Source organism: Mycteria americana, chromosome 7 (assembly GCF_035582795.1).
Source record: "Mycteria americana isolate JAX WOST 10 ecotype Jacksonville Zoo and Gardens chromosome 7, USCA_MyAme_1.0, whole genome shotgun sequence".
In the NCBI taxonomy this organism is placed as follows: Eukaryota; Metazoa; Chordata; class Aves; order Ciconiiformes; family Ciconiidae; genus Mycteria; species Mycteria americana.
This window is the reverse complement of record NC_134371.1, coordinates 35,604,560-35,619,485: the sequence shown is the minus strand read 5'-3', so window position 1 is coordinate 35,619,485 and position 14,926 is coordinate 35,604,560.

Genomic DNA, 14,926 nt, shown 5'->3' with positions numbered 1-14,926 from the left:
GGAAAGACAGCTTCCTCATCAGATCAGAGCTGGAGGGTGGTGCTAACCACAGCCCATGTAGGTGCCGCAACAAAGGTGCTAACATCCATGAAAATAAAGCTTATCTATTGCTTGTCCTTTTTTTTAAGGTCTACACAGCTGTTTCTGTGTAGACCCTATGATCCCTCTGTTGTCAGCTCCTCTTCTTGACAGACAGCCTGTGCCAAGTAATGGGGATGTCAAAACAGAATGTTATTTTGCAGGAACACCAGGTGCCTGTAGAGGAAGAAATTGCTAGTTTACCTGCTGTTTAAGGCATATTAATAATACAGTAACTTTGATTTCTTAAACTCTAACTAAAGGCTGTATTCAAAAACTGCTGTCTTCAGTGCCTTTGCAATTGAATCACAGTCCCCCCCTCCATGTTTCTGGCTCTTAAATAATTCTCTTTTGTGATTCTTTGACATGAATCAGACATCCTCCCACCCCATGCCAATGTCTACTGCATGCTTAATTTTTTTTTTCTGGTTCTTCTTGTATTAGTCATTTGAGTGTTTGACAGGTATACATCTGTGGCCCTTTATATGTATTTGTATTCATCTATTCATGGCTCAGTTCAGGTACTAATATCCATCATTGTCGTTGCCTGAAATTAAAGCTAAACTCTTTTCTCTTGTGGGTTAGCACAAACAGAGATACTGGTGATCATTTATTTAAACCAAACTTTTCTCTCCACCAGCATGAGCACTGTCTTCCAGGACTCAGATTCATCCAGCTAATCTTTAGTTGGCAGCAAATCTCCAGTACCTTACTGTCTCACAGGACAGGAGTGTGGAATGGGAAATTACCCCCACACAAATAATACTGCATCTCTTACAACCTCCCTTGAGGACAGTCTGCGTGCATAAATTGTCTTTTGGGTATTTTGAACCTTTCTTAGTGACAGAGCTGCTAGAGCATTGTCTATCTTGGTACTTAGTGATGTGCATTCAGTGCCTTACTTTTATGGAAAATTTTAATTTCCTTATCAAGATTTCACAGCAGTCTGCCTCTGGATTTTATGTTGCATTTGGAGTTGGGTACCTTCATATGGAGGTAGCCCTTCACAATTGCAGGATTGACTCAGGAGAACTGAATAAGTCAAAAAGTTTTTCATGGCTTATGTTCTTGCTGTCTGCTGAATATCTGGCTTTATGAGCAGCAGAAGACAGGTTTGCTTTCTGATGGGTTAGTGTCTTCTTAGCAGCAGCAGTTTAAGGCTTCATGGCAGTATAGGCAAAATTCAGTTTTGCAGCATAGCAGAGAAGGAAGGAAGGTTTTGGGGAGGGTGATATCACTTTGGCCCTGTCCCATCAAAGCAGGGGAAAGGGGCTGGGACAGGCCACTGATGCTTGGGGAAATGCTGGGAGGGAAGGTCTGGAGTGGAAGTGGAGAGTGGTGAGGGTGTCCAAGGTCTGCCTATGCTGAAGGAAAATGGGTGATGTCCATTCCCTGACCTCACCAATCCCCAGCTCTCCAGATTCATTTTATCAGGACCCCCCTCCCTACACTGCTCTGGATGAGATAGATGCCTCCTCCTCTCTGGTGCTCTTACTGCCTCTCGGCGTCACAGCTTCTCCTTACTTTCCCAAAAACCTTGGGCTGTTGCCATGCAGGATGAGAAACAGCCCCATGTGCCTGGAAGAGGCATGAATTAGATTTCCTGCTTTTGCTCTCGCTGACAGTGTTGGCTGCAGGGGCAGCAGTTTGCATTTATAACCATGGCCATCCTGCATGTCAGAAGGAGGAAAGGTGCCCAGGCCAGGGGTGCCCCCAGCTCCGCAGGCAGGAGGTAGGACGCAGGTGTCAAATGGCATTTTTGACTTGGTCAGTTCTGACCTCTAGCATAGGCAAAATGGAGAGCAGGATCCTGGTGATGGCTGAGGGTCTTTGTTCCTGGAAGTCTGACATCTGCATACAAATGCCTGCTTGGTGTGTGCCAGTGCCCTGTGTGAGGTTGGTTGACATTTGATCATACAATCATCTTTAGCCTCAGAATTCCTATTTTAGTTCTGCATGAAACATGGCTGGAAACTTCACCTTGAGACCCCTCCATCAAAACCAGAGCAAGTCAGCCGATGAGTTCAAGCACTAATTGGGGTAGAAGGCACAATATGATCATCTCACAAGAACAGCTAACTCCAATCAAATCAGCGATCCAATTAACCTGGTGTCCTGCCTCCAACTGGTGCCAACAGCAGGTGCCTGGGGAAGGAGGTAAGAATAGAAAAAGCATGTAGTGACACTTTCCCAGGATACTTGTGCAGCCTCTGGCAATTTGCAATTGGCTTTGTTTCCCTATGGAATCTGATGAAAATATGTCAGTCTCAAATTTCATTACTGTGAGGAGTGTAGTCAGCCTTTCCAGCGTGAACTGTTAAACACATGAAGTTCTCTTGAATCAGCAGTTATCAGAAACATGGCTCCCTTCCAGCCATTGTCCCTGTCCCTTTGCCTGCAGACATGGGCTGAAGCAGTTTAAATATTTTCCTGCCTGTTTTCTGCACATCCAGAGTTTCACTGTGATCCTCCATATTCAGTTAAGTGCTCTCAAAGCTCAGCTTTACTCTCGCTCTGGCTGTGCATAACAAGACGAGCTTTGGCAAGCCATCAGGGTCTGCACCTGGGAAAGGAGGTCTGCAAAGGACCAAGCCCAAACCAGCGCAGAAGCTGGGGAGGGATCTGCAGCAGTTAAATGGTACGGGCACTTCCATGGTTTTCCTCTCAGGATGAAGATGGAGACAGCAGTCTTCCACCTCGTGGGGTGGAATTGATCTTAGAGACTGGTTTTGGTGTAAAGAGAAAGACAATGACAGCAGAGATTAGATTAGTAGATCTCTGGTGATACAAATATAGAGTCAGAAGATAACTAATACGACTGTAGACAGATTTTTCTTGGAAGGTATAAGCATTTTTAATGGAGTAGATGAATAACAAGGGATATGAAATATTACTATTTTTTCGACTTTACACTCTATATGGTAAATACATATTGTCTAGATACGTTGGTAATGACTAAATTTCAGTACAGCCTTTCTGTACTTAAAGGGGACTTATAAGAAAGATGGAGACAAACTTTTTAGCAGGGCCTGTTGCAATAGGACAAGGGGTAATGGTTTAAATTAAAAGAGGGTATATTTAGACTAGATATAAGGAAGAAATTTTTTACAATGAGGTTGGTGAAACACTGGAACAGGTTGCCCAGAGAGGTAGTAGATGTCCCATCCCTGGAAACATTGAAGGTCAGGTTGGAGAGCGCTCTGAGCAACCTGATCTAGTTGAAGATGGCCCTGCTCATTGCAGGGGGGTTGGACTACATGGCCTTTAAAGGTCCCTTCCAACCCAAACTATTCTGTGATTCTGTGATCCTGTGATCCTATGATTCTAAATGTTCTGCTGTGGAGAGGCAGTGTGGCTCCACTGAAGCTGCTAAAATAGGCATGAGAAATAAACACAAACATATTTGGGACTTTAAGTTTTAGGCAGCCAACCTTGCGTTGCATACATAAGTGGCAAAATATGCCAAAGCACAGCTAAATAAAATCAAATATACATATGCTGATACAGGTAAGACATTATCTAATTTTAGTGCTGCTTTGTTCTGTACAGTGAATTCCAAATATCTTTAAAATCTCTATTGATCTCTCCATCACGCACAAGGAGTAAGTCTTTTAAAGAACTGCTTTTAAGCAATATGAAAATACATATTTTAGGAAATACTTTTGGAAATGCTGTTGTTTCTGGATGCAGCTATGGCTTTCCAATGTGAAAACTTATCTTTACTGAATCTTGAATGTTACACGCAGTTTTCTGTGCTTCAGTCATATCTATTAAGTAGGTTCTGGATTTTTTTAGATGTCAGTAAGTACTTTTTTGGCAGTTTTTGATGTTAAGATGCATTTAATGAGAGAGCCTTACTCAGTAAGGAGTCTTAAACTTTTATTTTTTCTCCCCTGGTGAAGCTATTTTGATTGACATTGAGTAAGGATGAGGCTTTAAATTTGCAGTTGCCTCCACGTATAGGAAATGACCAAATGACTTAGGAAAGTAAATACAGATAACTGTTAAAACAGAGGATCTAGTTCTTCACTTTTTGGAGGAGATTGGGAGCAATGCTACAAAACTCAATAGTTACAGTGATATAAACAAATCAAAATTTGGATGTGAAATTGCTTTAGGGACTTTTTTATTTTATGTTTGTGTGGTATCTGGCAAATTAAAGATGATAGCAGGTGCTTAATTTCAGGACAAATTGGATCAGTTGTGTTTCTCTCAGATTACTCAGCTATTGATTTATTTTACCTTATCTGGCTTATGCTGAATTCTCTCTACTACTTCAAGGACAAATTTCTATAATTTCTAAATTCTTGTTAAGACAGATGAGTGTGAGAATTGTAAGGTTTTTCTAGGGGTATGACACTGTCCTAGAACCTGAAAAATTGGAGAGGCATTACTAACCATCCAGATATATTAGCTAAAATTATAGCAATGGCTTTCCCCCCTTTATTCTGTATTTTGGGCATGGAAGCGAAGATGTGCTGTCCAAAACAAGCAAACAATATCTCCAAGAATAAAAACTTCTATTTTTCACTGGAGAAAGGTTGGAAAATTGGTCCTTTAGTGAAAAGAGTTTTTTTCTAAGTTAGCAATATTTTCCTGTTTGAGTTTTCATTTTTCCAATCCAAATTTTCCATAGATAAACAGTTTCAATAGTTCCCTCAGCCCCCTTCATTTCTTTTGCTATAATATGCAAAACAAAAGCTGCTGGAAACAGTTTTATATCATCTGTGTTGATAGAAAAAAATAGAGCAAAAGCCTGCTCTCTGATTCACATTCTCCTAGGAACAATATTTTCTTCTAATATTTCATTTGGTTTCCTGTCCTTTATCAGGGGTTGCCACTCTCCGTCTACATGTCATCAGCCAGGATGTATCATTGTCCAAACTTGCTCATACATTGTGGTACATATTGAGTAATTCCATTGACATAAATTGATTTACATAGAAAAACCTAGATCCTGTGGCTTTATTTGTCTAAGCAGCAACCCCCTCCAGAGTGGTTTGCATCTGTTGAAAATTCATTCTTGAATTTTTCTTTTTCTCTTTTCCTTTTCCTTTTCTTCTTTGTTTTGATACAGAGACCAACTGGTTAATTTTATTCATCTTTTTTATCACGAGATGATTTTGAGCAACATATCTTTTAAGAACATTTGTCGTCTTTAAAAAATACCAGATTCTGCTTAAAGTATAATGAAATTCAGATGGGTGCTACTGAGCATTGAATTAGTAGCATTTGGTATCCACTTTTATAGTTGAATGTTGTTCTAAGTTTACTGATATTTCCTTTTTCCTTTTTTTTTCTCTCTTTTCCCTTTACTATGCTTGTCACTACCCATCATGGTGAAAGCAAGACAAATACGAGGGAATTAGATATTAGCACACCAAGTTATTCTCATATAAAGGAAGCAAATGCCAGTCTGTGATAAATTCAAAGGATGACTTCTATGATCAGGAAAGCAATGTTTTTTTCTGTCTCCATCTTATGCAGAGTGCAGCTGGGATGCTGTATTTGGCATTAGTGTCTGCAGCATGGAAAGCACTTAGAGAGACCAGAGGCTTAGCACAAAGCTTAAAGAGTGAAGAACCGCTGACTAAAGAGACCAAGGATTTCTGTGTGCACAATTTGTGGCATACTAAAGTGTGTACATACTCTTGAGTATAACTATTTTATTTATACTTTCCTTATTCTTACGATTGTTTTACAGAGCTATTGATCGTTGGGAGACAGGCTGCTCTGACGATCTACTCCTTCCTTTGACATGAGTTTACTGCTGTAGAGAGAGGTCCATGACATTGAACCCTTTATTTCCATGGAAAACACTTGTGATCTGGCCCTCTTCTTCAGTGGCTTAGTCAAATGCATCCAGATGGCTAGATAACTGTGAAATCTGTAAGTCTAATTTAACTGATTTAGATGCCTTCAATTTCTGTTCCTATCCAGTTGATCTCTCATGTAGAAAGCCTCGCATGCACTGTGATTGTTTTGAAGTCCAGACAACTATTTGTCTTCTTGTGTCTAGTTCATTACAGCATAGCTCCACTGGCTCTGTGAAGTTCCACTTGAGTTATGCACATAATTATGCAAAATTTCCATAAAAGTGAAATTGAAATGGGATCTCTGACAAGGAATAGGATAACGACTCTGGAGTCCCCAGGCTTACAATCTGTGGCTGGTGACAATGACGCTGTGTCATTGCATTGACTTCTGTGAACGTTCGTTGTAAAAAAAGAATGGCTTCTGTTTTACAAAGACCTTATTTACTCTAACACATCTTGAACGTTAATGCGTCCCTCCATTTTTTTTTTCTCCAGTATAACACTACATTTCCCCCCTTCTGTGTTATGCAATTTAATTATATGCAGACCTTGAATGTCATTTTCTAATCCTCTGTGGTTCATTTGAAAGTCTTCTAAAATAAAACTAATTGGTGTGTTCATTAAAATGTCAGAAATATTTTTGAGTTCAATTAGATAATACAGCAGTTTTATCCAAAGTGTGCTTATAGTACAATAACTATGTCAGGAGGATGTAATTAACAGCATTTAAATGAACAATTGTCTTAAATTTTTCCGGTTCTTCATGCATGATAACTTAATCAAACAGCAAAGTTCTTACAGGTTTATCCATTTGAGAGAAAGGTGAAATGCTACAAACTCGTATTTAAAAAGTGAAATTGAAAGCTGTAAAACTACTGGACTAAAGAAGTCAACTATATAAAAATGAAATGCAGAAGTATACTTTACTTCAATGTCAGCACATTACAGCTAAAATCCAGTCAGAAAAGGGAGAATTTAAAGCATAGTCACCAATTTTGGGGAAAGACTAACATTTACACTGAATGAAGGTCAAAGGTCAGAATCACAGACTCATAGAATGGTTTGGCTTCAAAGGGACCTTTAAAGATCGTCCAGTCCACTCCCCTGCCACGGACAGGGACATCTTCCACTAGACCAGGCTGCTCAAAGCCCTGTCCAACCTGAGCTTCAATGCTTCCAGGAATGGGACTTCTACAACTTCTCTGGGTAACCTGTTCCAGTGTCTCACCACCCTCATGGGAAAAAATTTCTTCCTTATGTCCAATGTAAACCTACCCTCTTCCCTCTTTCCATTTAAAACCATTGCCCCTTACCCTGTCACTACAGGGCATGCTAATAAGTTTATCTCCATCTTTCTTATAAGCCCTCTTCATATATGGAAAGGCAGCAATAAGGTCTCCCTGGAGCCTTGCCTTCTCCAGGCTGAACAACCCCAACTCTCTCAGCCTTTCTCCATAGGAGACCTGTTCCAGGCCTCTGACCATCTTTGTGACCCTCCTCTGGATCTGCTTGAACAGGTCCATGTCTTCCTTACACTGGGGACCCGAGAGCTGGATGCAGTACTCCAGGTGGGGTCTCACTGATGTGCTCCATAGTTTTGCTTGCATTAGAATATTTAAAACACTGGGGCCTTCTGCTCTATTTGCCTGTTATTTTGACATAAAATATCATTCACTGTTCAGTGAAGGCTGCGCCTACGTTTGTTTCTGGTTTCAGTGGCCTTAAATGCAATTGTGCAAAACCTACGTATTAGACAATGTATTAGACAGGATTGGTTCTAGTGGGTAAGGAGACCATGGCTTTCAAAAGGGTTTAGCAAGTACAGCTTTTTTTTTTTTTTTTTGGAAATGCAGAATCACACTGAGTAATATCACATACATTTTTATAAAAATTACTGAACTTGGTTAGAGTTATTTTTATTATCCATTTTCATCCAAATATGCCAGTTTGTCAAAATACACATTTTGTGGTAAAGTCTGTTTTTGTTGAGCATCTTGATAGATTTTTTTTTGTTTCCATTTCAGGATTACTTGAAAACACTTGAAAAGATTAATATATATTTTCTTGATTCACTTATGACTTTGTTCTGAACTGCAAGCTAATTGTAGTACATGTGCAAAAAGGAAGGTGGTTTTTTTCTACATGGGAAAGAAGGTTCACACTCAAACAAAACCTTTCCCTTGGCCTAAAGTTAGTCAGGAAGTGAATTTATAGATGCTAAAAATATTTCCATCTGATTAGGTGAAAAGACAAAATCTAAAACCATCAAAAGGCTCCTGAAATGGGGAAAAGCATTCCTTGCCCACCTTCAGAGATCACAGCTTCAGCTGAAACAATGAAAACCACTCAGAACATGATCAAAGCTGCTCCTCCAGCTCCTGGACCTTTAAATAAAGCTGTGCAACAGCTGGAGCATACAGTATAAGTGCTGAAGCTCGCCTTTGTATCAGATGGGATGGTCGGCAGCTGAATATGTGGCTGTTTTGTGATGGACGTGTGAAATTCCTTGGTCTGATAGTTATTGAAAGAGCCAGCACTGTGCTTTGGTCCTGCCAGGCGCTGAAGGCTTTGTTCAGGCAGGGAAGTATGAGTACAATAAGCTGCAGAGAGACAGGAGAGTTGAATTTTTCTCAGCAAAACCTCCCTCTTGGCATCATAGCTCTGTGGCCAGCTTGCGTTGGTGGTAGCTAGTGGTCGCGCAGTGAATCATGTGGTGGCTTGACAAAGGAGCCCTTTGCACCAGGGTCCCTGGCAGCCCAGATTGCGGTGCCTTAGTCTGTATCAGTGGGTTTGCTGGTGGTGTTTATTGGCTGATCCTATGTGCTCCAGACAACATAATGACCTATGTGCTATCTCTGGTGTTGACAGAGCTTATGTGTGCATCAAGTCTACATCACTTTGGGAAGCTGATGTTGTGGCAGGAAAACTTACTCTTGGCACAGTCTGGGCCCCTGGGGACTCTCCTGTTCTCCCCGTGGTGGGAGAGCATTTTGTGACCGGGTCAGAAGCCACATTGCTCTCGATACACTCATATGACAATAGCCAGCTGGGCTCTCCTGGCATTGACCACCCTTGGCCATTGAAACTTGGTTCCGACATGGTTCTTCCATTTCCAGGAAAGCACCTCTTGCAGCACCAAACCAAACCAGCATCTCCTGGTTTATGACAAAGTCTCCCTGTAGCTCCCCACTGAGGTGGGGACTTTGTGCTTTAAAAAATGTGCATCCTTAATAATATTTTGTTCTTATTCTCCTGGAGTAAGTTAAGTGGACTCCAGACTCACCATTCGAAGATAGGAGGAGGAAACCAGATAAAAGAATAGTGACTGTGATGCACAAACTCCTGTACAAGTTTTATGTTTTCCTCTTCCCCTGACACAAGAACATAAATAAAAAACCAGCTCTGTAAAGTATTCTTTAGCAGGATACAAGAGAGGAGAGATTAAGTTTCAGTAGGCCACCTTTGTACTTGAATGTGGTGTTTGCTGTCTCTTCTCAAAGCTGTATTAGCTGTTCTGCAAGCTATAAAGGAATTTTCAGCTGCTTTGTCTTGCTGGCTTTCATTGCTGTTTTTTAATTAAAGCTTAAGGAATTAAATGAACCAGGGATGCTGGGGTTACTTAAGGATGAGAAAAGATCAGGCAGTCAAATCCACGAAGGTGCAATGGGGCACAGGCTGATTCTTGGATTATCATACTGAATGATTGTTTTTTCCAGTTTAAAGCATAAACATTAATGCATTTTAAGCATCTGGGTCAGGCTGACAATGTACAACTGTCTGGGAGAATTAGATCTGAAACAGATTGGGAGCTACTTCATTAAGATTTTGGGTGTGATTTGCAAAAGATGTTACAGCAGAAGGCTTCTTTCTGTTATATCATTTTGCACTGGGAATGGAGAAATTAATAATCAAATGCTTAATAAGAGATATACCTATTTGGAAGTGAACAGCTATTGCATGAGGCATAATTCTAACTGATACAGTGGTATATCTATTTATTAGGCACAAACATTTGTAACATTGATTGTTTTGTTTACAAACTGTGGCCACATTGTGTAATTTAGCTGTAAGCTGCCATATTTAATTGAAGTAGGGGAGGAAATGAAGCTATCAGCCACAGTCCTAGTATTTACAGGCATGGAGCTCTAGTTTTCCATTACTCTTGTAATGGATGCAGTTTTGAATTAATTTTTAGAACTGCCAGGAATAGCAGCATATTGGATTCTCTTGCTATTTTATTTTATGTTCTGTGTCCCTGCAGTGTCTCTTGATTGCTACTCATTAGAAACAGGCTACACTTGTGTTTACCAGAACAAAAATATTCCCCTTCCTCATGCACCTTGCAATCCAAACTTTGCCTTGGATTTAAAAAGATGCAAATTAAATATTTAAACGTTTCAAAGACTGTATCTTGTACTATTTTAAACAATGATGAGCCTTTACGATGTGCTGGAAGGATTTTTCTATTGGAGTATCAACACAGGACTTTTATTCCAGTTACATAGATGGACAGAAATTATTTATTCCTGTAACTGCCAGTTATTTGTTTGGTAATCCAGCTAGAGCATAAGCTTTAATTAAGCCAAATTTCAAATTTACTGTGGCAAATAATGTGACATTGTCATATTCTAATTCTTTATTTGGAGCTGGAGAAGCTGAGTTGCTAAGAGACAACTTTAAAAAAAAAAAAAGTGACTCTTCTTCATAGTTTCCTAATTAATAGTCAATGTCTAGTGTTAATATAATGCTATTCTCAGGAGATCATACAGAGACTGAATCTTGTTTCCTCATTGTACAGAGAGGAGGAATGAGGTAGGGGAAAATGAAGCAACCTCTCCAAAGATGGCAGCAGATCACCAGCTGAATAAGGAGTGATGTCCTCTGGCCTTTGCCTCCTCTAGCAGGTCAGATCCTGTGCAGGGTAGAAGTTGATGCTTCATTGCAGATCTGCTGAAAGTACAAATATGCAGATGGTAGAAGGAACTTTTCCAAGTATCCTTGTTACTGAAGTTTCCACTGGCAGCCACCTTTCCACTGACAGCAATGGGGCCATTTGTATAGAACTCCTGAGTCACCATCACCTCTTTCTGAAGGCTTTTATTTATATAAAAGAGCATACCATGAATACTATTCTTGTCCCAAGTGATCCTGTCATTTTTTCCCCAGTGCCAGTCATTGAATCAACTTCATTGCCCATTCTTTTATGTGGCCTTCCAATAATTCACTTAGCTGCTTGCGTATCTCTCAAAGTACACCACTCTAGACAGACACAGTGCATAAAGGCAGCTTCTACGTAAATGTATGGACATCTTTCCATTGTGTGAGCAGTAGTCAATAGCTTTACAGTCAGACTTCAGAGTGCAAGCAGTGAAGCAGCAATGCTATGAGGGTATGTTCCCACTCTTCTTAAGCATTTTTTTTCTCCCTGGAGGTTCTTGGCTGGAGACAAAGAAATATCTTCATTGTACCTGAGAAATAATAAAATACTATCAACACTTATCATGGCCTTAGCTTTGTGAAACCCATTCTAAGCTTGCAGTGTAATGCTAAGTAGGACAAACAGGATGAGAGATGCTTTAATTAGTGTATAGGCACTTAAGCTCAATAAGTCTGGTTTCAATGAAAATGTCGCTGTAGTTCAGTAAGGCTCATTCAAATTGCCCACATTTAAAAAAAAAAACAAACCCTGCTCACTGACATTTGGTGTGGCTTGACTTTTAAAATCAACTTTTTAAGTGAAATGTTATTTTCTCATGGACTCAAGAAGTAGAATGTAAAACCTCTGTGTATTGTACAATACCATCTATGTTTTAAACTCGATGAATAAATCTTACAATCAAGTCTACCGTAAAAGGATCACATTAGAGAACCAACATATTTGCATGTGCTTTGGTTCATTTGCATGTGCATGTGTATGTTTGTGCATGTGCATTTGCATGTTTGGTTCAACATGTGCATGTGTCTAATATTTTGCATGTGCTTTGGTTCATTTAAACTTCCACTCCAGAAAACCACTTAAGGACAGGTCCCCTGTTAAGCCACTTTGCCTTTAATATGACTATAGCTTGCCACATTCATTCTATATTTCTGTTATCATCCTTATGGATCACAACATTAAAGAATATTTTGAGTGATGCAACCAATTTTATCTCTTCACTTGTGTTAATTTTGTGACTTTATTGCCTCTATGTCTGTTGGTATTTTTTTTTTTTAAGGATCCCTGGTAGTAATATCCTCTTTATTTATATCTCTGACACTTTATTTGTCTTGCACTGATTTCTTTGCTGGAAATGACAGTGAAGAATGCTGCACGAATACCTCTGCATATGCACATCCACATACAGCATGACCTTTACTCCATAAAAATGCATACATTGGTGGGCTTTGCAGCTATTTATACATTCATTTTACTTTCATTTTCTCCCCTTTTCCCTGAAAGCTTTCCCTGTGAATGCTAATAAGATGGCTTCAGGTATGTTGCACGGACAGGATGCTCTTCTCAAATTTCTCCTGGGTGAACCACCACTGTTTCTCATCATGACCCCTGCCTGCTGCAATGAAACTCTAGAATCATTCTGTTCTGCACTTTGATTGAATCCTCACATTCATGGCAGTGCCTGGCCACAAACTCGGCATCGCAGTCTGCAGGGTCAGTCACTGATACGCTGAGCCCTTCTGTTAGGACTGCTAAGTGTAATTTACATGTTTCAACTCTTTCTTAGCCTGAATGCTGGAAAATAATGTCTCAGGGAAATCTGGAAACCAGTTCTGTGATTCCCAGTATGAGATTTGTCCACCAATTAATTAGCAAAAGTATGCTCTGATGGTATATTCATGGTGTACATGTATTCAGGCTGTTATGACATGGAGTGCTTTCCTTTCCTTTTTGTCTATTGCATGTCAGTTCTCATCCTCTTCGTTCCTTTATTTCTGAAATTTAAGGTATTGAAAACCGCATAGTTACCATATAGAATATATACATATATATTTGAAATCTGTCCAACTCAGAGCTTGAAGAGCAAGAAATGGAGTAATTTAGCTGAAAGGATAGATCACAAAGCTCCTATTGTGCATACTGCCACTGTTTCTTTTTTTTCTTTCTCAGCCACAGCAATGAAGGTTTTTACAATGATTTTGAAGAAGGCAAATCATTTCCCCAAACCAATGTTTGAAGCTGTCCTGCTTTGAGAAAGATGATATTTTCCTTAGCAGTGTGGTCACTGAAATCAGGCTGAAACTATTTAGGGACAGACTATGGCTTGTCTCATACAAAGTAAAACTAGGTCAATCAATATTATGGCTTCTGGCAGACCTATAGAAAAAAATTGCATGGAAACCTCTGCAAAGCTCATAGAAAAGATCCATGAGCTGCTTTAGTCCTTTCATAATCTGTGTTAGAAGGTGGTATATGAGGACAGTTTCCTTGTCAGTTTCTGTAGCATTTTCTCCTGCACAACAGCTTACCCTAGAAGCTGCAAGTGATGACTAAAGAGATGGGAGAGACTGAAGCAAAATTAATGCTCTTTCATCACAATGTTGTTGTTTTCTTCAAGGAAAATATGTTGTCCTGCTCATATTCAGGTTGTGTTTTGACCAGTCTCCTGAAGGTATCTGTTGTGGGGTGTCCCAGGTGGACTCAACCCGGTTTAGCTTTAAACCAATGAATCCTGGGGACTAGTCAACAGGATTGTACTGTCAAAAGCATAGCATCATCAAAAGGATTGACAATACAACTGCATGGTCTTTAGCCTGTGACACCAGTCCCTGGTAAATCTGTGCTGAGGACCACTATGAGTTTGTACTGCTAAGAACCTACCTAGATGCCAACTATGTAGGTCTGCAACTTGCAGTGCTAGCTGCAAGTGTAATATGAACATAGCAGAAGATGTGGATGTAACATTTATAATCCACGTAGGTTTTTACCAATGTTTTCTTTTCTGGTGTCTGACATTTTAGTCATGCATTGAATTGGATTGTTGGTAACATCAACAACTCTTCAGAGCTCTAGATCTCAACACAATAAAAGTCTCCAGCACACATGACAAGATATTAATATAGATTTTTTAAAATTCTGTTTTGTAAAAAATATCCTGCAAAACACACCTCTCTTATGGGAGAAATTATTTGCAAGTGTATCCATGCACACATTTGGCTTAGCTCAGAAATAAAGAAACTCTTCATGACTCACTCTTGCTATTATATTTAAAAATAGGATGCTTTAACTCATTAACTGCTTTTGTGCTTTTTAAATTATTTTCTTTATACCTTTTCCACTTTGTGTTCTTCTTACTGAAACATTATTTTTCTAGCAATACTTCACAAAAGATATTGCCAATTTGTGCAATGTATTGCAGTCTGAAAAGATGGAAGCTCTTGTTCTTGAAGTCATAAAGCAGTAAATACAGAAACATTGCAAATTTCCCACTGCATGAGACCCTCAGTTTTAAATCAAGGATAGTAATGAGGCTGATTTCTCAAGCAGGTAATTCTGACTGTGAGGACAGCATCATAAGTTTCAGACTGAGTGTCCTTGAATCACCAGATATTGTATGATACCGCATATTTGAGCCATTTGTTTAGTCACAGCATTTAAATCTAGAACACAACTATCCTAAAAGCTAAGAATATTTAGATATCTTTTCCAATGTTATCTACAATTGTATTACCCAGTTGGGGACATAAGAGGTATATATAGAGGGAAGTATAATGTGCCATAAGCTGCTTCTGGTCCAGCTTTGAAAGAAAGCAGTTGTGTGGCTGGAGGTGGGAGAAGTAAGAAGGTTGTTTTATGAAGATGTTATTGTATGAATGCTTGGTAGAGGGATGAATAAAGTGTGAGGTCAGGACTGCCACGTATTGCAGTTTCCAACATGGGATTTGTGTTACATCTAGTTATGCTAAAAATAAAGTTGTGCTGATGGGTTTTGTATCTATTGTGAAGGTTCCCACATATTTTCAGTTAAATTCTTAGACTGGGGAGTTTAGCACTGCAAGCTCTCAATGCTGAAACACTTTTTTCCACTGATGCATCA